This window comes from Pelophylax lessonae, assembly GCF_965119305.1.
Source record: "Pelophylax lessonae genome assembly, chromosome: 13".
Lineage (NCBI taxonomy): Eukaryota > Metazoa > Chordata > Amphibia > Anura > Ranidae > Pelophylax > Pelophylax lessonae.
In genome coordinates, this window is record NC_138780.1 from 177829851 (window position 1) to 177851304 (window position 21454).

At 44.7% G+C, this 21454-nt stretch overlaps 1 protein-coding gene across 1 annotated transcript in view; it reads left to right on the plus strand.

Moving 5' to 3' along the window:
- Window positions 1-3942: 3942 nt before the first annotated feature.
- GNPNAT1 (glucosamine-phosphate N-acetyltransferase 1) overlaps window positions 3943-21454 on the plus strand; it is a 44929-nt gene continuing 27417 nt past the window's right edge. The window contains exon 1 of the mRNA XM_082275131.1: window positions 3943-4096. The gene's annotated coding sequence lies outside the window, so the exon portion shown is untranslated. The remainder of the gene's footprint in view (window positions 4097-21454) is intronic.

Here is a 21454-nt window from a genome sequence, read left to right on the forward strand (position 1 = left end):
TTGCACGATCGACACTTCTCTTCACAGCAAGACTCGCCATACTGTATCGGAAAAATGTCCCACTGTCATTAAATGCATGATCAACAGTTTTCTTTACAGCACCCATTTGGCCACTATCTTGGAAGAATGTCCCGCTGTCATTGGATGCACGGTCAACATTTTCCTGTATAGCTCCGGCACACACATGCCCCCCCCCCCCCCCGTTACACCGATCCACGTACCCTAGGCCATTTTATTCTTCATCCCACTCTCCCTATCTCCTCACACTTCTCTTGACCTTTAGAACACAGTAATTAAGAGAAAAGTGACATTTTTGAAAATTTTCTTTGACCGTTGAAGTAAGCAACCATTCCGGTAGCCCAGGGCGATATCCCGGAACTGCCCCCTAGAGGACTGCTGAGAATTACACTTTCTGGATTCCCCTGGGTTACCCTTAGCAACTGATAGCAGACAAGTAGCATTGAAAGTGCTTGGCTCACTCAATAATCAATCCAGGGGATGTCGTTTTTTTGTGTTTTTTATTTGGAACTGGGATAGGAGAAGGGATGAGTGGAATACTCCAACTATGAACTATGCACAATCTTGAGGACAACTAGCTGTAGTGTGCAGCAAGGCTGCTGCTTCACCTTGCCACTGAAGTGAAGATAGATAATGTGTTCCTGCTTGAATTACTCTTCAGGGTTCTAACTTGGCACCCCCTTTCTCACTTATTGTGTGTACTGACCTCCTGTCCACTGACTCTCCCTGGAGTGGTCCCCTTCCTGGGCAGACCCCCGGAAAGCTTCCCGGTACTCACGGACACTGTTTTTCCCAAGGTTGCTCTGCCTCCAACTCCACTAGTCAGCTTTCCTGGACTTCCCGGCTCAGCCCCACACTCCTGGCTCACAAGGCCGACCGCCTATGAACACCATCCACTGCAGCAGAAGGAGAGACGAATGTCACCATTCTTCTGGGACCTGGCTTCCTGCCCAAAGACACCCTGTCACATGTACCCTTGGCTTTTATCACATATCCCAGGATGCACCACTGTTTGTGCCAACCCACTGGGATAGTTACAAAAGCCTGTGTAACACTGGCTGGGTTTCCTCCACTGTCCAACAGGCTCTCCTATTGGATACAGTGGGGACACTCCCTCAGCCCAGATGAATCACACCCAGAGCACATGTAACAGACCTAACTATTAATAAGGTTCCCCTAATAAGCAGATGGAGACACTAGGCTTTACCTACCAAGCACCTACCTAGGAGGGCGCTACAATATGATTGGGTTTTTTTTGTTTACCAAAAATATGTAGCAAAATACATATTGGCATAAATTCATGAAGAAATTCATTTTTTTCAATTTTCTTATTGGGTGTGTTTTATAGCAGAAAGTAAAAAATATTGTTTTTTTATTTAAAAATGTTTTTGTTTATAGCGCAAAAGATAAAAAAAAGTGATCAAAAACCACCAAAAGAAAGCTCTATTTGTGGGAAAATTACATACATTTTATTTTGGTACAGTGTAGCATGATCACGCAATTGTCAGTTAAAAATGGTTGTAAAGCCTCAAGGATTTTCACCTTAGTGCATTCTATTCATTTCATCAGTTCAGACCGTTCATTTCATCAGTTCAGTCATGTTTTTTTTGTCATCAGTTTTTTTTCAGTGAACATCAGTTTTTCATCCTTTGTCATAAGTTTTTCATTCGTTGTCATCTGTTTCATCCGTTTTTTATCTTCTGACATCAGCTTTCATCCGTTTTTCATCCTTTGTCATCAGTTTTTCATCCTTTGTCATCCGTTTTTCATCCGTTGTCATCCATTTTCATCCTTTGTCATCAGTTTTTCAAAAGTTGTCATCCATTTTCATCCTTTGTCATCAGTTTTCATCCATTTTTCAATCATTTTCATCAGTTTTTTCATCCGTTTTTCATCTGTTTTTTATCCGTTTTTTGTCATCAGTTTTTTTTCAGTGAACATCAGTTTTTCATCCTTTGTCATCTGTTTAAGGGCTCTTTCACACGGTCCGCTTCCGTAGGCGGATCCGTGCTGCTCAGCGGGGATCGATCCGCGATCCCCGCTGAGCCGGCGGATGACAGCTCCGTCTCCACTTGCAGTGCAGTGCAGCCCCCGCTGCTCTCTATGGGGGATCGGATGAGAGCGGACCGCCTGTCCGCTCTCATCCAATCCCATCCGATCCCCAGGACGGATGGAAAATAGGGTTTCCATCCGTCCGGATTTCACGGACAGGATCGGATGCAGATGGCAGCGGGTGTCAGCGGACATGTCACCGCTGACATCCGCTGCTCCATAGGGCTGAATGGGGCATCCGATCAGATCCGTCTAAAAATCTGACAGGCGGATCTGATCGGACCGCCCGTGTGAAAGAGCCCTAAGGCCCCTTTCACACATACGGTCCGTTCAGTTCATCAGTTCAGTCACGTCAAAATGTTTCAGTTTTCCATCCATTTTTCATCCGGTTTTTATCCGTTTTTCGTCAGTTGTCATCCGTTTTTTCGTCAGTTGTTATCCGTTTTTCATCAGTTGTTATGTGTTTTTCATCCGTTGTCATCCGTTTTTCATCCGTTGTCATCCATTTTCATTCGTTTTTTCATCCGTTTTCATCCGTTTTTCATCTGTTGTCATCTGTTTTTTTATCCGTTTTTTTGTCATCAGTTTTTTTTCAGTGAACATCAGTTTTTCATCCTTTGTCATAAGTTTTTCATCCGTTGTCATCTGTTTCATCCGTTTTTTACCCTCTGACATCAGTTTTCATCCGTTTTCATCCTTTGTCATCAGTTTTCATCCATTTTTTTATCCTTTGTCATTCGTTTTCATCCATTTTTCATCCGTTGTCATCCATTTTCATCCATTTTTCATCCGTTGTCATCCATTTTCATCCGTTTTTTTCATCTATTTCATCCGTTTTTCATCCGTTTTTATCCGTTTTTTATCTGCTTTTTTTATCCGTTGTCATCTGTTTTCACCCATTTTTCATCCGATCCGTTTTTTTTAACAGATGAAAAATAGGGCTTTTATCCGTTCAAAAAAAAACTGATGTTGACAGAAGCGGATGAAAACGGATGTAAATGAATGATCAACCATTTACATCCGTTTTTTTTCCATAGGAATGCATTGATGTCCGTTTTTCATCCGTCAACAGATGGATGAAAAACGTACGAACGGTCCGTATGTGTGGAAGGGGCACTGTGTGAGGGAAATGCTGTGACTGGAGGAAAAACAGAGATCCGTGTTCCTGCTTAGCAGATACACAAGATCTCCATTTTCCTCTATGACAGAGCGGCGGTCTGCCTTGTTTACATACAGCGTTCTGCCTCTCCTCAGGACGATCGGCGGGTCCGGGTGGCCCTTGTGGCCGCTGATTAGCTCCTGCTGTGTCCAATCACAGCGGGAGCGGGGGCTCTGCGCGCCCCAGATCTTGTGCACAAAATCACGTACATGTATGTGATTTCGCGCAGCCGGGGCCGACCTGCCGCAGTATATATGCGGCAGGCGGTCCGAAAGTGACGCAGTGCCGTATCGCAAAAAAAATGGCCTGGTCGTGAAGGGGGGTAAATCTTCCAGAGTTCAAGTAATTTAAATAATTACAGTGCCATCATCTATATACAGAAATAGAAGGGATGATGTAAATTGCATAGTGTGTGTGTTTAATATCACTTTCAATATTAAAAAAAAAAAAATTTCCACAAAAAATTGCAAATAAAATCTAGTATTCTAAAAAAAAATTGGTCTGGAGATCGTCTTTATTGCCACGCAGTAAAAGTAACCGGAAATAATCCACTGGCCAGCACAGACAGTTCTTGCTTCACCTCCCAGTTCAGAGAAATGATCGCTTTGCTTATGTAAACAGAGCTCTGCGCATGGGGGCGTCGCCATAGCAACGCATAGCAGCCCTTCCACCTCCCGAAGCGGCGGCGTGGGAGAGTGACGTCAAGCTGTGGACAAGGCGAGGCTGGGGGCCGGCTTTCTGAGCGCTGATTGGCTGAGGCGCTCTGGGCTCGCCGCTCTCCCAGCAGACGTCACGCCACGTCGGAGTTTCCCCCACAGTAAGCTCGGAGGCCTGAGGAGCGAGGGAGCTGAGAGAGACCGGAGCCGGGTAAGAGCGACTTCCCTGACCGACGGGGGCCCCCCTGAGACTTCTCTGTGTCCTCCAGGGGCCCCTCAGTCCTCCACTTGTGTACCATAGACTGAGAGTGTTATTGCTGGCTGCCCCCCCCCCCCTCCAGGGACAGTCCCTGGGTTTGTAGCTTTGTCCCTGGCTTCTATACCCCACCCTACCTTTCTCCTTCACTTCCTGTCCCAGGGACACAACAGGAAGTTAAAGGAAATCTCCCAAAGTAAGGCGAGTTCTCCCTTTAGGTAGGTGTCCCCATTGCAAGACTTCACTTCACCTCCTGTTTTGGTGACAACTCTTAATTGCGGATTTCCCCTCACTTCCTGTCTGGGTGACAACAGTCACCAGAGCTAATAAACAGGTGAATCTCCCAAATGGGGACACACAGCAATAAAAACCTTACATAGGGACTTGATCCTTCCCTGCTCTATTCAACGCAGTCAATCAAATCTAATGGGTTTACCTTACGGGTTTTTTCATTCTAAGTTAAAAGAAAAAGAAACCCATCAGGGTACCCTTGGGGAGATTTCCCTTCACTTCCTGTCCCACGGATGCAGCAAGATGTTAGAGGAAATCTCTCAAAGTGAGTAGAACGTCCCTCTTAAGGCAATAGTCCCTGAAAGAGGTGTCCCCATTGGACGATTTTCCCCTCACCTCTTGTTTTTAGATTTCCCCTCAATTTCATTTGCAGTGACAGCGGTCACCAGTGCAAAAAAAGAGGGTAAATCTCCCCAATGGGGACACAGGTGGCAATAAAAGCCTGACAGAGAGAGTCTGATCCTTCTCTATTCAATGCCACAAAAATAAGGTTTGTCTGGAGATATACTTCAAAACCCATCTGGGTATGATTGGGGAGATTTCCCTTCACTTCCTGTCCTAGAGAAGCAACAAGATGTGAGAAGAAATCTCCTAAAGTGAGGGGAATTCTCTTCTGAGGTAGGTGTCCCCATTGCAAGACTTCACTTTACCTCCTGTTTTGGTGACCACTCTTAGTTCTGGATTTCCCCTCACTTCCTGTCTGGGTGACAACAGTCACCAGAGCTAATAAACAGGTGAATCTCTCAAATGGGGACACAGCAATAAAAACCTTACATAGGGCCTAAGCTCTATCCAACGCTACAGGAATTGGTTTTATATAGAAACTCATCTGAGTACGGTTGGGGAGATTTCCCTTCACTTCCTGTCCCAGACAAGCAACAGGATGTGAGAGGAAATCTCCCAAAGTGAGGCGAGTTCTCCCATTAGGTAGGTGTCCCCATTGCAAGACTTCACTTTACCTCCGGTTTTGGTGACAACTCTTAGTTCTGGATTTCCCCTCACTTCCTGTCTGGGTGACAACAGTCACCAGAGCTAATAAAGAAGAGAATTCCCCCCCCCCCATGGGGACAAAGCAATAAAAACCTTACATAGGGCCTGATTCTACCCTGCTCTATCCAACGCTACAGGAATTAGTTTTATATAGAAACCCATCTGAGTACGTTTGGGGAGATTTCCCTTCACTTCCTGTCCCAGACAAGCAACAGAATGTGAGAGGAAATCTCCCAAAGTTTGGTCCTCCTCCCTTGCACTTTCTTCTTCCCAGATCCACCCGCATCTTCTTCCTGGCAGTAGCACAAGGTAAGGGGGTGCATTGTGATGTAAGGAAGGGTGACTCTTGACTTCTGATCTTGGGGGGGGGGGGGGCTCTTGACATCTCATGTAGGGGTTTAAGGGGGAGTGGGGTGCTCTGGACATCTAATCTTACAGATATAACCGGCCCTTTGAGGGCAACCATAATGCTGACGCGGCCCGCGATGAAATTGAGTTTGACACTAATGCCCTAGAGCAGTGATGTCGAACCTTGGCACCCCAGATGTTTTGGAACTACATTTCCCATGATGCTCAAGTACACTGCACAGTGCATGAGCATCATGGGAAATGTAGTTCCAAAACATCTGGGGTGCCAAGGTTCGCCATCACTGCCCTAGAGAATGAAATAGTGGTAGTTCCAAATTTATGTCACATGATTTTACCACAGGTCTAGGAAACACACAATTTCAGTAAAAAAAAAAAAACATTAAAAGTTGATTTTAGGTGGCACAAAAACGCAGTAAAATACCTAAATTTTTGGTAAAATATAAAAGCTGAATGTAAAAAGATACTCAACATGCCAAACCTTAAACTTGGCGGTGCCCATGAAATGGCGACAAACTTCAGTATTTTCCATAGGCGATGCTTTAAAAGCTCACTATAGGTCATCGGTTTAGGGCAGAGATCTTCAAACTATGGCCCTTCAGTAGTACAGGAACTATAATTCCCATCATGCCTAGTCACGTCTGTGAATGTCAGAGTTTTACAATGCCTCATGGGATGTGTAGTTCTGTAACAGCTGGAGGGCCGTAGTTTGAGGATCCCTGGTTTAGGGTTATGAATGAGGTCTGGTGATTAGAATTATTGCTCTCATTCCGGAGTGAACAGCGATATGTAACGCGTATCGCAATCAATGTTTTCAGGTGTCGGCGCCCCACCAGATGTTTACATTTGTACGTGCCTGTATGTGGGGGTGAGGGGCCTAAATTTTCATTATGTCATTTATTTTTCTCCTCTCACCCTCCAGGACGGCAAACTTATGAGAGATGTCATGCTCCTCCCTACCGGAAACACAATCTAATTCACAGCTGTTAAAAGCCCCCACCCTTCCCCTTGTCCCTCAGTTAGATTGTGTTTCCCCACAGCGAAAACATTTTTTTTTTTTTTACTTACCTAAAAAACTTAGCGTTTTGATGGTACCCCTGTGAGCCAGGTTCAGTAAAGCCAGTGAGGGCTGCACTCTACCTGCTCGCCTCCTAAGGCTTCTCATAGGTCGCCCCCGAAGACACTCGCCATCAGTCACCTGGGGGATCCCTCTAGGCGGGTGTCCTGCTGAACAGCAGAAGTCTCCTCCATCTTCTGAGTGGCGTCCGGAAGATTCTAATTTTCCGCCGGAAGATTCTAATTTTCCGCCGGAAGATTCTAATTTTCCGCCGGAAGAGCGCGCTCCAAGCCTCGCTTGAGAACCGGATCTTCCGGTGAAGCGTCACGGGCGGAGCATGCGCGACGCTACCCGGAAGAGGGAAGCGAACTCGGAGGAGACGCCAGACCCGCGACTGCCAGGCCACAAAAGCCAGGAAACCTGCCGAAACAATGAAGCCTGCCGCAACCCACCTCACAGACGAGGAGGGAAGATCGGGGCAGGCAATGTCGTCTAAACCCAGGTTGGAACCAGGTAAGTGAGGTTCCTCAATGCCTTGTTTAGACGGGAGACTGACGGCTTTTACACATCCCTGATGTATCGTACACAGTAGGACTTGCATCTGTCTTTACTAGGAGTATAGTGAAGAGTAATCCATGTTGTGCTCTTCTCTTACACTGTCTCCAAGTGGAGCCCAGGAGGCTCCTATGATAACACCCCCTTTATCTGCAGGCACTAGTTCCTCTAAAAAATGTGGTAATTGCAGGGAGAGGCTGCCTAGCTCTCACACTAAGCCATTTTGTTATAAATGCATTAACAAACTGGCTGGTAAAGAGGCCTCGGGGTTAATGAAGGATTTCTTAAAATCTATGCAGGAAGAAATGTTAGCCCCTATACCAGTGATGGCGAACCTTGGAACTCCAGATATTTTGGAACTACATTTCCCATGATGCTCAACTACACTGAAGAGCGAATGAGCATCATAGGAAATGTAGTTCCAAAACATCTGGGCTGCCAAGGTTCGCCATCACTGCCCTATACAGTCTTTCTGTAGCTCTGCTCCCCTTCCCCAGACTATAGAGTCAACTGAATTCCCATTAAAGAAGGCCTCTTATCTCAGGAGAGTTCAGTATCCAAGGCTTAGTGCCAATGTCCCAGGACCTTCCCCCTGCCCAAGTTTGGGAGGGAGAAGAGATAAGGGATATAGAGATCCAGGGAAGTTCTCAGGATAGTTCTGGAGAAGAGAGTGGAGTAGACCCTGATGGTGATATAGAGGTAGTTAGAAAAAATAGGAACTTGTTTAGTTTGGAGGCTCTGCAAGGACTCCTCCAAGCAGTCTATACTTCAGAGGAAATTCCTGAACCCCCTAAAGAAATTTCCGCTCAAGGCAAAATGTATAAGGGGTTGGGAAAAAACCCATTGAAAGTAATACCAGTTCACCAGTCTCTCAAGGGGTTAATCCTTAGAGAATGGCGATCACTAGAAAAGGGTCTAGTCCAACAGAAATCCTGGAAAAGCAGATTTCCCTTTAAAGAGGAGGAGACAGGTTTTTAAAAAACCCAAAATTAGATGCTCCCCTATCCCAAGTAAGGAAGAGGTCAGACCTCTCCTTTGAGGATACGGGGAACATTAAGGATGTTATGGACCGTAAAATAGAGTCCTTGCTGAAAAAGGCCTGGGAGGCCAACTCAGCTAGTTTGGCACAAGCCCCTGCAGCCACTTGCTTTGCTAGGAACGCAAATTCCTGGATGGATAAGCTTACAAAGCACCTGGCACAGGTTAACCACTTTACCACCGGAGGATTTTGCTGTCTTATGTCCAGGCCACTTTTTGCGATTAGTCACTGTGTGACTTTAACTGACAATTGCGCGGTCTTGCGATGCCGTACCCAAATGAAATTGACGTCCTTTTTTTCCCACAAACAGAGCTTTCTTTTGGTGGTATTTGATCACCTGTGCGATTTTTACTTTTTGCGCTATAAACAAAAAAAGAGCGTAAATGTTGAAAAAATAACAATATTTTTCACATTTTTTTATATGAAATTCCCCCCCAAAAAAATGTAAAAATCTAAATTTTTTAAAATTTTGGCCAATTTGTTTTCTGCTACCTATGTTTGGTAAAAAAAAATTCACAATAAGCGTATTTTGATTGGTTTGCGCAAAAGTTATTGCGTTTACTAACTAAGGGAAAGATTTGTCTTTTTTTTTTTTTTTTTTTGCGGGACTGTGACATTGCGGCGGACAGATCGGACCCTTGACTGACATTTTTGACACTTTTGGGGGTACCAGTGACATTACTACAGTAATCAGTGCTATAAATATGCATTGTTACTGTGAAAATGACACTGGCAGGGAAGGGGTTAATTTTATTGGAGAGCGAGGGGTTAATGTATGCCTGGTGCTTACTGATGTGTGTGGGGGGAGCGGATTGTGTGACACAGGGACAGATCGAGGGTTCAGCTATGCTGAACCCTGCAATCTGACCCTGCCTGTCACTTAGGAGATCCGCCCGCTTTGTTTACACAAGCGGGTGGATCTCCAGACTCGATTCCCTGACGATCGGGGAAAAGCAGCGGCGATCGCCGCCGCTCCTCCCCTGGCCCGACTCCCGCTGTGACTGAATATAGTGGGAGCGAGCCTCCGGCGGCGCGTGCGCGTCGCCTAGAAGGTGGAGTGTCTGGCGACGTAGTACTACGTCGTCAGACCTACAAGAGCCACTTTGCCGCAGTACAGCTCTAGTGAGCAGACGGCAAGTGGTTAAGATAAAATGTATAAGGGGTTGGGGAAAAAACCCATTGAAAGTAATACCAGTTCACCAGTCTCTCAAGGGGTTAATCCTTAGAGAATGGCGATCACTAGAAAAGGGTCTAGTCCAACAGAAATCCTGGAAAAGCAGATTTCCCTTTAAAGAGGAGGAGACAGGTTTTTCAAAAACCCAAAATTAGATGCTCCCCTATCCCAAGTAACGAAGAGGTCAGACCTCTCCTTTGAGGATACGGGGAACATTAAGGATGTTATGGACCGTAAAATAGAGTCCTTGCTGAAAAAGGTCTGGGAGGCCAACACAGCTAGTTTGGCACAAGCCCCTGCAGCCACTTGCTTTGCTAGGAACGCAAATTCCTGGATGGATAAGCTTACAAAGCACCTGGCACAGGTTAAATCCCAGGACTTACAAGACTCCCTCCCTATTATAGAGAAAGCAGTTGCGTACTTAGCAGATGCAGCTGTAGAGTCAGTGGTCGCTTCAGCCAAAACAGGAGCTCTTATTAACTCAACCAGAAGAGCTATCTGGCTCAAAGAATAGGATGGAGATTTTACTTCAAGAGCTAAGCTTTGTGGGCTACCTTTTGAGCGGTCTCTATTGTTTGGTTCAGGTCTGGATGAGGTCTTGTCCAGATCCACAGAAAAAGGGGAAGAAATTTCCAACCAAACCTAAAAGGGATAGGCCTAGGAAGAATTTTTCGAGGCCCCCAGGGCCAAAATTCCCAAAGGGCAAGGAAAGAGCCCATTAAAAGATGGGGTCTTGGAAGAGGTAGGCAAAGAAAAGTTTGCTCTTTCCCTCTTCATCCTTTGGCGCCAAAAACAATAAGTGACGCCAAAATCATGGTGGGGGGCAGACTTAAACATTTTGTTTCCCAATGGGAAAGAATTTCAGTTTGCCCATTTATTCACACAACCATTCGAGAAGGCTTTCGCCTACAATTCTCTTCAAAACCACCAGTTTCAATAACCTTGACTCATCTCCCTATGCAGGTACAAAAAAGGAAGGCCCTGTTGCAGGGAATTCAAACACTAGCAGAGCAACTAGTGATAGTGCCCGTGCCAAAAGACCAGCACTTCCAAGGTTTTTACTCCCACGTATTTGTGGTACCCAAGCCCTCCTCGTCTTATAATAAATTTAAAGAGCCTGAACAAATTTCTAGTATACAAGATATTCTCCATGGAAAACATCTTTTCAGTACAGAGGAATCTCCAATAAGATGTGTTTTATGACTACCCTTGACCTCAGAGCTGCCTACCTGCATGTTCCAATTTATCCAGAACATTAGGCTTTTCTGAGGTTTGCGGTGGTCACCGAAAAAGGGATGGAGCACTGGCAGTTCAAGGCACTTCCATTTGGCCTTGCAGCCATCTCCAGGGAAAAGCCTTAATTCCTTATCTGGACGATTTACTGATCTTCGGCCCATTCGCAGATCAGGTGAATGCAGATACCCAGAGGGTAATGACAATCCTGCAAACCTTTGGCTGGTTAATCAGCCAGGAAAAGTCATCCCTGGAGTCGGCCCAGGTTCAGAGCCTTTTTCTCCCGGAAGAGAAGGTGGAAAAAATATAGTCTCAGCCGTGAGGACCCTAAAGGAGGCCCCTTCGTGTTCCAGAAAGGATATTCTGAGGGTCTTGGGACTCATGACAGCCTGCATCCCAGTGGTAGTCTGGGCGCAGCTCCATTCCAGAGATCTCCAGTTCTTCCACCTTTTCTCCTGGGACAGGAAGGTAGAATCCTTAGGCGAGATAGTGGTCCTCACCCCCCAGGTAAAAAAAGTCTCTAGAGTGGTGGTTAAATCCAAGCAATCTAGTGAAAGGCAGACCTTGGGGTCAGTGGAACCCAGTGTGGGTCACCACGGATGCAAGCACCTGGGGGTGGGGGGCGCATCTAGAAGGTGCTCAAGCCCAGGGCACCTGGGGAAAGGAGGTGGCACAGGCCTCCTCAAACTTCAGAGAATTTAAAGCGGTGAGCGAAGCCGTAAAGGCCTTCGAAAGTCTCCTACGGGGCAAGGAAGTACAAGTCTTCTCCGACAATGCTACAACAGTAGCCTACCTAAATCACCAAGGAGGCACCAGGTCAAGGCCTCTCTTGAAACTGACCCTGGAAATCCTGACTTGGGCCGAAGGGAGATAAACCTCCCTTATGGCCATCCATTTTAAAGGAGAAAACAACAAGGAAGAAGACTTCAGTCGTCATCCCATAAGGCAAGAGGAGTGAGAACTAAATCCCAAGGTCTTTCAGATTCTGGTCAAAAAGTTTGGTTGTCCAAAAGTGGATCTGTTTGCCACCCGGCAGAACAGAAAAGTAGAAAGGTTATTTTCCCTGACACAGGAAAAGGGAATGGTGGGCTTAGATGCTCTGGCCCAAAAGTGGGAGTACAGGTTGGCTTATGCCTTCCCACCACTAGTCCTAATTCCTCGAGTTCTACAAAAGTTCAGTCACTCTGAAGGGTGTGGCGTTTAACACCCTTCGGGTACAAGTAGCGGCTCTTTCAGTCTTTCTAGAAGCAAGAATCGCCAAAGAGCCTCTAGTTAAAAGATTTTTGTTAGCAAGGGATAGAGCTGCCCCTATAGCTAAAAATAGGTTCCCACCTTGGGATTTAACTAGGGTTCTAGAGAGTCTTATCTAGTAGCCCTTTTGAACCTATAGAGGTAGTTTCAGTTAAAGTATAACCTTAAAGAGGAAGTAAACCCTCCTCTGCAACTTGTACCTATAGGTAAGCCTATGATAAGGCTTACCTATAGGTACTGTAAATATCTCCTAAACATGTATCGTTTAGGAGATATTTACCTTACATGCAGCCAGTAACGTCACTGGCGCATGCACTCTGAAGGAACGTCCGCTTGTGCCGTTCCTTCAGAGCCCCGTGCCGTGACCGTCGGCTCCCGCGCGTGCGCGCGGGAGTGATGTCACCGCGGCTCCGGCCAATCAGATGGCCGGATCCCGGAAGACGGGCGACTGAACATGTCGCCCGTCATAGAGGTAAGCGGGCGCCACGGTGGGGGCTCGTTCTAAGGTAAGTATTTCATAATGAGCTAGTATGCGATGCATACTAGTTCATTATGTGTTTGTCTTTCAGGGTAAAAAAAATATATATATTTCGGTTTACAACCTCTTTATAACAAACCTTCCTGCTGGCCGACACAACGGCTAGAAGAGTAGGGGACCTACAGGGGCTCTCTGTAAAAGAGCCTTTTATGTTAATCCTGCCGGATAGGGTTATTCTCAGGCCAGATCCATTATATCTGCCCAAAGTAGCATCTTCCTTTAACAGGAAGCAGGAAATAATATTGCCATCCTTCTGTAATAGTCCTAAGAATGAAAAAGAGAAAAAAATTCACTCCTTTGATGTGAGGAGATACCTCCTTACGTATTTACAGAAGACCAAGGAGTTTAGAAGGTCTAGTCCTCTTCTAATCCTTCACTCTGGACCAAGAAAGGGACTGCAGGCCTCAAAACCCTCACTCTCTAGGTCAGGGGTCTTCAAACTATGGCCCTCCAGTTGTTCAGGAACTACAATTCCCATCATGCCTAGTCATGTTAGTGAATGTTAGAGTTTTACAATGCCTCATGGGACGTGTAGTTCCGCAACAGCTGGAGGGCCGTAGTTTGAGGATCCCTGCTCTAGGTGGATTAGACAAGCCATTACCATGTTTTATGAGGTTTCAGGTGTCCCTGCGCCAGCAAAGCTGAAAGCGCACTCAACAAGGGCCCTAGCAACACCCGGGGGCCGAAAAAGCTGGAGCGTCTTGGGAACAGATCCGCAACGTAGCCACCTGGTCCAGCCATGACACGTTTCTGAAGCTCTACCGAGTGGAGGTGCTGTCTCAACAAGATCTAGCCTTCGGCCAAAAGGTCTTACAGGCAGTGGTCCCACCCTAAGGTAGGCCTGTGGGTTTGATTTATTATCCTCTCATAAGTTTGCCGTCCTGGAGGGTGAGAGGAGAAAACCTACCGTTGGTTCACCGGTAATGGTTTTTCTACGAACCCTCCAGGACGGCAGGCCTACTTCCCGCCCTGTTAAAAGGGTGTTTGAAAAAAATGTATAAGGTAGGTGGTGAATACCTAAGTGATTATACATCCCTTGGTTGTGAAAACCACTCTGGTACAACTGAGGGACAAGGGGAAGGGTGGGGCCTTTTAACAGCTGTGAATTGGATTGTGTTTCTGGTAGGGAGGAGCATGACATCTCTCATAAGTTTGCCGTCCTGGAGGGTTCGTAGAAAAACCGTTACCGGTGAACTAACGGTAGAATTTTTTGGTGACCGGTTCTCTTTAAGGCCCCTTTAACACTTGTGCGACTGCAAAGTCACATGACAAGTCATATCCTATGATTTCCAATGAGTACCATTGATATCTGTGCGACTTCATAGTAGTCTCTGCACTACTTTGGTCTGACTTTGATGCGACTTGACGTCCATAGACCTCATGATTAAATAGGCATTGTTTCAAGTCTCGTTGAAGTTGCACGACTTTCAGGTCGCACAAGTGTGAAAGGGGCCTTAATGAGACATCTAGGGTCTAAAAGACCCCCCCCCCCCCATGTCTCCCCTGTGCTCCACTGAATGTACATCACACTGCATTACATTCTTTCCTGGCCTTGATGGCCGGGGAAACTGTCAAAGGGGACCCAAAAGTGACGTCCCTTCCGGGTCGGCAACAAGAAGGTGAGGAGAGGGGGCGTGTGTCCGTTCTGCTCTCTCCCCTCTACCCAGTGGCAACTACAATGCTGGTCCTGGACCCAAAAATGGGCAAGCCGAGTCCGGGATACATAGCGGGGGGCGTGTGGAGCATTCAAGCACCAGGACGCAATCTCTTGTTGCCATGCCCACCTGGCGCCTGGGGTTTGTCGAGCCCTGTCGCAAAGTGTCCCCATTGAAAAGATTCCCCCTCACTTTCTTTTGCGGTGACAACGTTCACCATTACAAATAAACTGAGGTTAGTGTCCCCAGTGGGCACACAAACAGCCTGACGGATGGTCCAATCCTTCCCTGTTCTGTTAAACAGTTAAAAAAAAAAAAACAAAAGGTTTTACCTTGCGATAAACTTCAAATCCCATCCTTGTACAATTGGGGAGATTTCACTTCCTGTCCCAGAGATTAGGGTTGCACTGATACCATTTTTTTATCGGCGAGTATGAGTACCTATACTTTCAGTACCAATACTTTGTGGTGCGATGTGCGTCAATACAAACAAATTGGTGCAAATCGCACTGCAAAGAATCGCATGCGATTTCTCTCACTACTCCTGTGTGTGTGTAAAGGGAAAAGTGCCATCTAGTGGGCGGTTTGTTAAAAATGTTAGAACTCACATTAATACATATCAGAAAAGACAGGGAAAATCTCCCCAATGGGGACACAGACAGCAATCATAACCTGGCTGAGGGTCTGATCCTTCCCTGCTCTGTACTAAAACATTACAAACATTGAATGATGTGGCTTTGTGGGTGGAGCCACAGCAATTAAAATCCTCAACGCGTTTCTGCAGGGAGAAGCACCCCAAAATTCATTTAGGTGGTTGGGGGGGGGGGGGGTTGAGAATGTTGCTTTTTTACATTTTTACATCCTAAATACGGGGTGGGTGTATCATGAAACATGGCCTAAAAGGTGGACTGTTAGTCATTGGTGACACGGTCTCCAGCAGTCCACCCATTTATTATCATTTTATAATATAATTGTAATTAAAAGTTTAAGATTACATATAATGTATTATTATTGTTATAATTTAAATAATAAATCTACTTTTATAATATTATATTTTTAGGTTTACAATTGTCTATAAATAATACTAATAATAAAATAATATTGTTTTTTTTTTAAATATAATTAAAAGTTTATAATTTCTTATAAATTATTATTTTATTATTATTGTAATTATGTATATAAAGTTTGATGATGATTGTTGTTGCAATTTTTTTTTTTTTAATCTAATTAAAAGTTTATATTTACTTATAAATTATTATAACTTTAATGATGATTGGAATTTTATTATAATTTCATATTAATTTTAAATTATAAAATACTTTTATAATACAGTTATAATTACATTTTTTTTCCCAATAATTACATATTTATAATTATCTATAATAGTAGTAACTATTGTGGTTGTTATTATAAATATAACTTTTATTAAATTCTAGAAAATATCTACTTAGATTTACTATGTGTAATGATTTTCAGGTATTGTTGGAGTAAGCCCCCGGTCACACCGGTGCGGCTTGTCGTGCAATTAGAGGTCTAAATCGCATGACAATTCGCACCCTATTGTTGGCAATGGAACTGTTCAAATCGGAGCGACTCTGACTTTGCTGTGCCACACCGATTTGCAAAAGAGCTTCCTGCACTATTTTTGCCAATTTCAGGTGCGACTTGCATAGACACTGACATTGTGTGAATTCAAAGTGGAATTGGTGTCACTGGGGGCTAAGTGATGTAATCTTTACATTTTGGTAGTTTAATTCTTTATTTTTCATTCGGTGTTATTTATTCTGTGTAGTATTTTAATAGGATGGTATGGTTGATTACAGTATAGCAGTCCCCTTTCACACCTGTGGCGACTTCAAAGTCGCACAATTTTACCGCGACTTTGTTGCCGCGGTTTTGATGCGAGTTTGACTGGGCTTGAATGTCTTTGGACCTCAAAACGAAATCATGCCAAAGTAGTGCAGGGACTACTTTGAAGTCGGTGTGACTTCAAGTCTCACAGATCTGAACGGTACTCATTGGAAATAATGGAGAACGACTTTTCATGCGATTTTTTTTTTTTTTTTTTTTTTTGCAGTCCCAAATCGCATTACAAGTCGCACAAGTGTGAAAGGGGCCTTTCATTTTTTTTTTTCTTTTTTGTTATTTAATGCTGTTATTGATAATTTTAGTCCCCGTTCACACTAAGGCGACCTGTGAGGCGACCTGGTCGCCTCACAGGTCGCCGTAGGTCGCCTTCCATAGAGAAGCTGCGGACCCGTTCTAATAGGAGTGTCACAAGTCGCTCCGACTTAGAAGAAGGGTCCGGAGCTTCTTTGGGGCGACCCGGAGGCGACCGCCATAGACTTCAATGTTATGAAGTCCGTGGCGGCCGCTCCGAGGTCGCGGCGCGCTGCTCGCACCGCGACCTCGGAGGTCGCCCCCCCCCAAGTCGGATTGCCCCTGTGTGAACGGGGCCTTATTGTTTCTGTTGCAAGATTGGGATTTCAAAATAACATTAATGAATAAAAACTAAATAAATAAAAATTAGGCAGACTTGATGGGCTACTCTGTCATCATGTTCTTTGTTTGTATTTTGTGATGTCTTTGTGGAATGTAACCGTATTTTGATAATTTCCCTTTGGGATTATTAAAGTATTCTGAATCTGAAGGTAGAAGTACTTTGGTTACTGCTTTCACACTCGCATGATTCCAAGCAGTGCTGTGATAAGATCTGTTTTCATAGCGAACAATAGAATCTGTTATTTTCTATCAGTTCATTAGAATAAATTCAGTCGTTATCTTGTTCAGCCAGGTGGATGTGTGGGGAGGGGGGGATGCTTTGTCTGAGCGTAGTGATAAAGCCGTATACAGGAGGGCTGTATACAATGGTCTGGGGGGGGGTCTCTATTGTGATGCAATACATATATACATATCCTTCCAAACAGAACAAAGCTTTGTATCTTCTTCTGCATACAGAGGAGTATTCTCTTGATTTAGGTCATCTGATCCTCAGTGGTTAATAAAGTGATTTAGAATACATTCAAAGTTATTTTAACCTTGAAGTGATACTAAAGGATAATTTTTCTTTTAATAAAAATAAATTATACTTTACCTGCTCTGTGCAACGATATTGCACAGAAAGGTCTCTTATCTTCTCTGGAAGTCCCCCGGCTGGTGCCATCCACTCCTCCCTGTGTAGATATAGATTTCACTTCACGGTGGGCTTTAACTTTAGGGACATTATTATCACATTGATTTATATTGTTTGTAGTATTAAATGGTTTGAGACAGCGCAACACATTTCTAGATCTAGTTTTTTGTTTTGGGATTTTTTCCTTTTTTTTTTTTTTTTTTAATATCAGTGAGCGCAGGTTTGTTTTTGAATATTTAGCCACTTTAGTCCCGGTTCACACTGGGGCAACTTGTTAGGCGACTTAGCCGCCTGACAAGTCGCGCGCCATTCAGTGCAATGGAACCGTTCTAATCGGAGCAATTCAAGTTGCTCCGACTTAGAAAAAGGTTCCTGCACTACTTTGGGGGTGACTTGCATTGACTTGTATTAGAGAAGTCGTTTGCAAGTCCTGCTGAAGTCGCGCTGCACGGGGCGGCTTCAGAGTCGGGTGACTTTGAAGCCGCCCCAGTGTGAACCGAGCCTTATTAAGCGCAGGTTAATGTTTATATATATATACTTTAAAGAGTAAGGGCTCTCTTTCACACGGGCGTTCCGATTAGATCCGCCTGTGAGTTTTTTTAGGCGGATCTGATCGGATGCCCATTCGTGCAGCAGCTGAGTAATGCTGGCCATACACTGGCTAAAAAATTGTTTGAAAATCTGTCATTTGGTCCATTTGTTTGTTTCTCGTCCAGTGAATGGGCAGAAATAGAAAATCTGTTTTAACTTTTCAGAGCCTAAAAATCGAAGGAACAGTTTCGCAGCAGTGGCGCAGCGGTGACATGTCCGCTGACACCCGCATCCGATCCTGTCCGTGAAATCCGGACGGATGGAAACCCTATTTTCCATCCGTCCTGGGGATCGGATCGGATGAGAGCGAACAGACGGTCCGCTCTCATCCAATTCCCCATAGAGAGCAGCAGGGGCTGTGACACCTCCCTCTCCGCACTGCAAGCGATCCCCTACGGAGGCGGACCGTGTGAAAGAGCCCTGAAGCTGGCCAAACACTAGTGGAAAAATCGTTCAAACTCATTTTAAAAAACGAAAAATCATCCGTGAGAGCAGATGATCGTACCATCATGTAATGACCGAATTTCGAACGATAAATCGTCCAATGGATATAAATGAATCCATTTCTCATTCAGTTTGTCACATATGCCTAGTGCAAACAGGTCGGCTGAGAAACACATTAACCTTTCAATTTATCGTTCGTTCGGGAGAATTTTCAAAACTGTTCCTTCGATTTTTAGGCTCTGAAAAGTTAAAACTGATTTTCTATTTGGGCCCATTAACTGGACGAGAAACGAACAAATGACTTTCAAACTATTATTTAGCCAGTGTATGGCCAGCATTACTCAGCTGCTGCACTTGCAGGGCTCTGAGGAAAGGGGCAGGGTCTGTATCCTTGTATACATTATTTCCCTTTAGGAGTATCTCCCCATAAATTACCTTTTTGTTCCAGAGTCTGCCTAAAATCTGATTTGGAAAATCTGTAAGAAATTTGCACTGTGTATGGCCTGCCTAAGCCAATCACACAAGCAGGAAATGATATTTTTAGGGGGTGTTCTGTACGCCATCTGTTTTATAGCCATTGTAGAGTGTGGCGTGTCATTGAATATGTGGCATGTTGTGTATTTTAGCTTATACAAAGAAATGAGGTGGAAGTGGTGACAAGTCACTCTACAGGGCTGAATCCTGTTTGTAACATGGGAGTGACAGGATTACAAATCGTCAGTAAATATATTGAAGGGAAACGGACGTGTGAATATTTACTTCATGTCAACTGATTGTGTTACAGAGCATTGTGTATGAATAGAACCGCAACATATATATATTGTATCCGTTTCAGATATACTTACAGGCACAGGAAAAGGTGATTAACAGAGTGGATTCAAGTAGTCACATTTTTAATTATTGTAACCGTTTCCTTAAAATGTAATCTATGCAAAATAAAAAATGGCATATATAGTGCAGTCTGTAAAAAGCAATAGGAAGTAGGGCCAATGCTTTGTAAATGGCAATAGGAAGTAGGGCCCATGCTTTGTAAATGGCAATAAGAAGTAGGGCCAATGCTTTGTAAATGGCAGTAGGAAGTAGGGCCAATGCTTTGTAAATGGCAATAGGAAGTAGGGCCCATGCTTTGTAAATGGCAATAGGAAGTAGGGCCAATGCTTTGTAAATGGCAATAGGAAGTAGGGTCAATTCTTTGTAAATGGCAATAAGAAGTAGGGCCAATGCTTTGTAAATGGCAATAAGAAGTAGGGCCAATGCTTTGTAAATGGCAATAGGAAGTAGGGCCAATGCTTTGTAAATGGCAATAGGAAGTAGGGCCCATGCTTTGTAAATGGCAATAAGAAGTAGGGCCAATGCTTTGTAAATGGCAATAGGAAGTAGGGTCAATGCTTTGTAAATGGCAATAGGAAGTAGGGCCAATGCTTTGTAATGGCAATAGGAAGTAGGGCCAATGCTTTGTAAATGGCAATAGGAAGTAGGGCCAATGCTTTGTAAATGGCAATAGGAAGTAGGGCCAATGCTTTGTAAATGGCAATAGGAAGTAGGGCCAATGCTTTGTAAATGGCAATAGGAAGTAGGGCCAATGCTTTGTAAATGGCAATAGGAAGTAGGGCCAATGCTTTGTAAATGGCAGTAGGAAGTAGGGCCAATGCTTTGTAAATGGCAATAGGAAGTAGGGCCAATGCTTTGTAAATGGCAGTAGGAAGTAGGGCCAATGCTTTGTAAATGGCAGTAGGAAGTAGGGCCAATGCTTTGTAAATGGCAATAGGAAGTAGGGCCAATGCTTTGTAAATGGCAATAGGAAGTAGGGCCAATGCTTTGTAAATGGCAATAGGAAGTAGGGTCAATTCTTTGTAAATGGCAATAGGAAGTAGGGCCCATGCTTTGTAAATGGCAATAGGAAGTAGGGCCAATGCTTTGTAATGGCAATAAGAAGTAGGGTCAATGCTTTGTAAATGGCAATAGGAAGTAGGGCCAATGCTTTGTAATGGCAATAAGAAGTAGGGTCAATTCTTTGTAAATGGCAATAGGAAGTAGGGCCAATGCTTTGTAAATGGCAATAGGAAGTAGGGCCAAAGACCCATTCATTTTGAGTGGGCTGCCAGCATACCAGAACCGACACAACGTTCATGAAGTATATTTCCTGAAGTAGTACACCACAATGTATGGTAGTGCGTGTCAGAACTTTGTTGCTTTAGCGCAAGGGTGATTCAGCCCTTATAGTAGAATGAAACCTGTTTTTAAAAAAAAAAAAAAAAAAAAAAGTAAAAATGGCCCTGGGAGGTTTATGTCATAATGATAATATTAGTAGTATGCACAGCATATTGACACATTAGCGGAGTTCCAGCCTGGGAGGGGGGGGGGGTTGGAATTAGAAATCAGAAGTGACAAATACTGTAGCTGCTGACTTTTAATATAAGCACACTTACCTGTCCAGGTATCCCGCGATGTCAGCACCCCGAGCCGATCTTTCTATTGGCTCCAGGTGCAGGCGCGGCATCCTTACAAAGGGAAACAGGGAAGTGAAGCCTTGCGGCTTCTCAGCCTGTTTCCTACTGCGCATGTGCGAAGTCGCACTGCGCTTTCTGAATGGTCCTGCTGTCTTCTGGGACCTCTGTGTGTCTCCCAGAAGGCACTGAGGGTAAGGAGGAGGAGCTGCAAATGACATAGGTTGCGGCGGAGACCTTAGATGAACGTGGGAGCAGGTACATAGTTTTTTGACAGGTATCCGCTCCCCCGCGAAAGGTGCCAAATGTGGCATCGGAGGGGGGGAGGAAGCGGTAAACCTGAGCTTCCATATTTGGGTGGAAATCCGCTTTAGGGCTCTGTCTGTTTTTTTGGCGGATCTGAACGGTCCCCCCCATGCATCTCTATGGGGCATCGGATGTCAGCGGAGACATGTCCACTGACATCCGATCCGTCAAATCTGGACGGATGGAAACCCTATTTTCTCTTACGTCCTCCGACAGTCGCCGCCTCTTCATATTCGTCACATA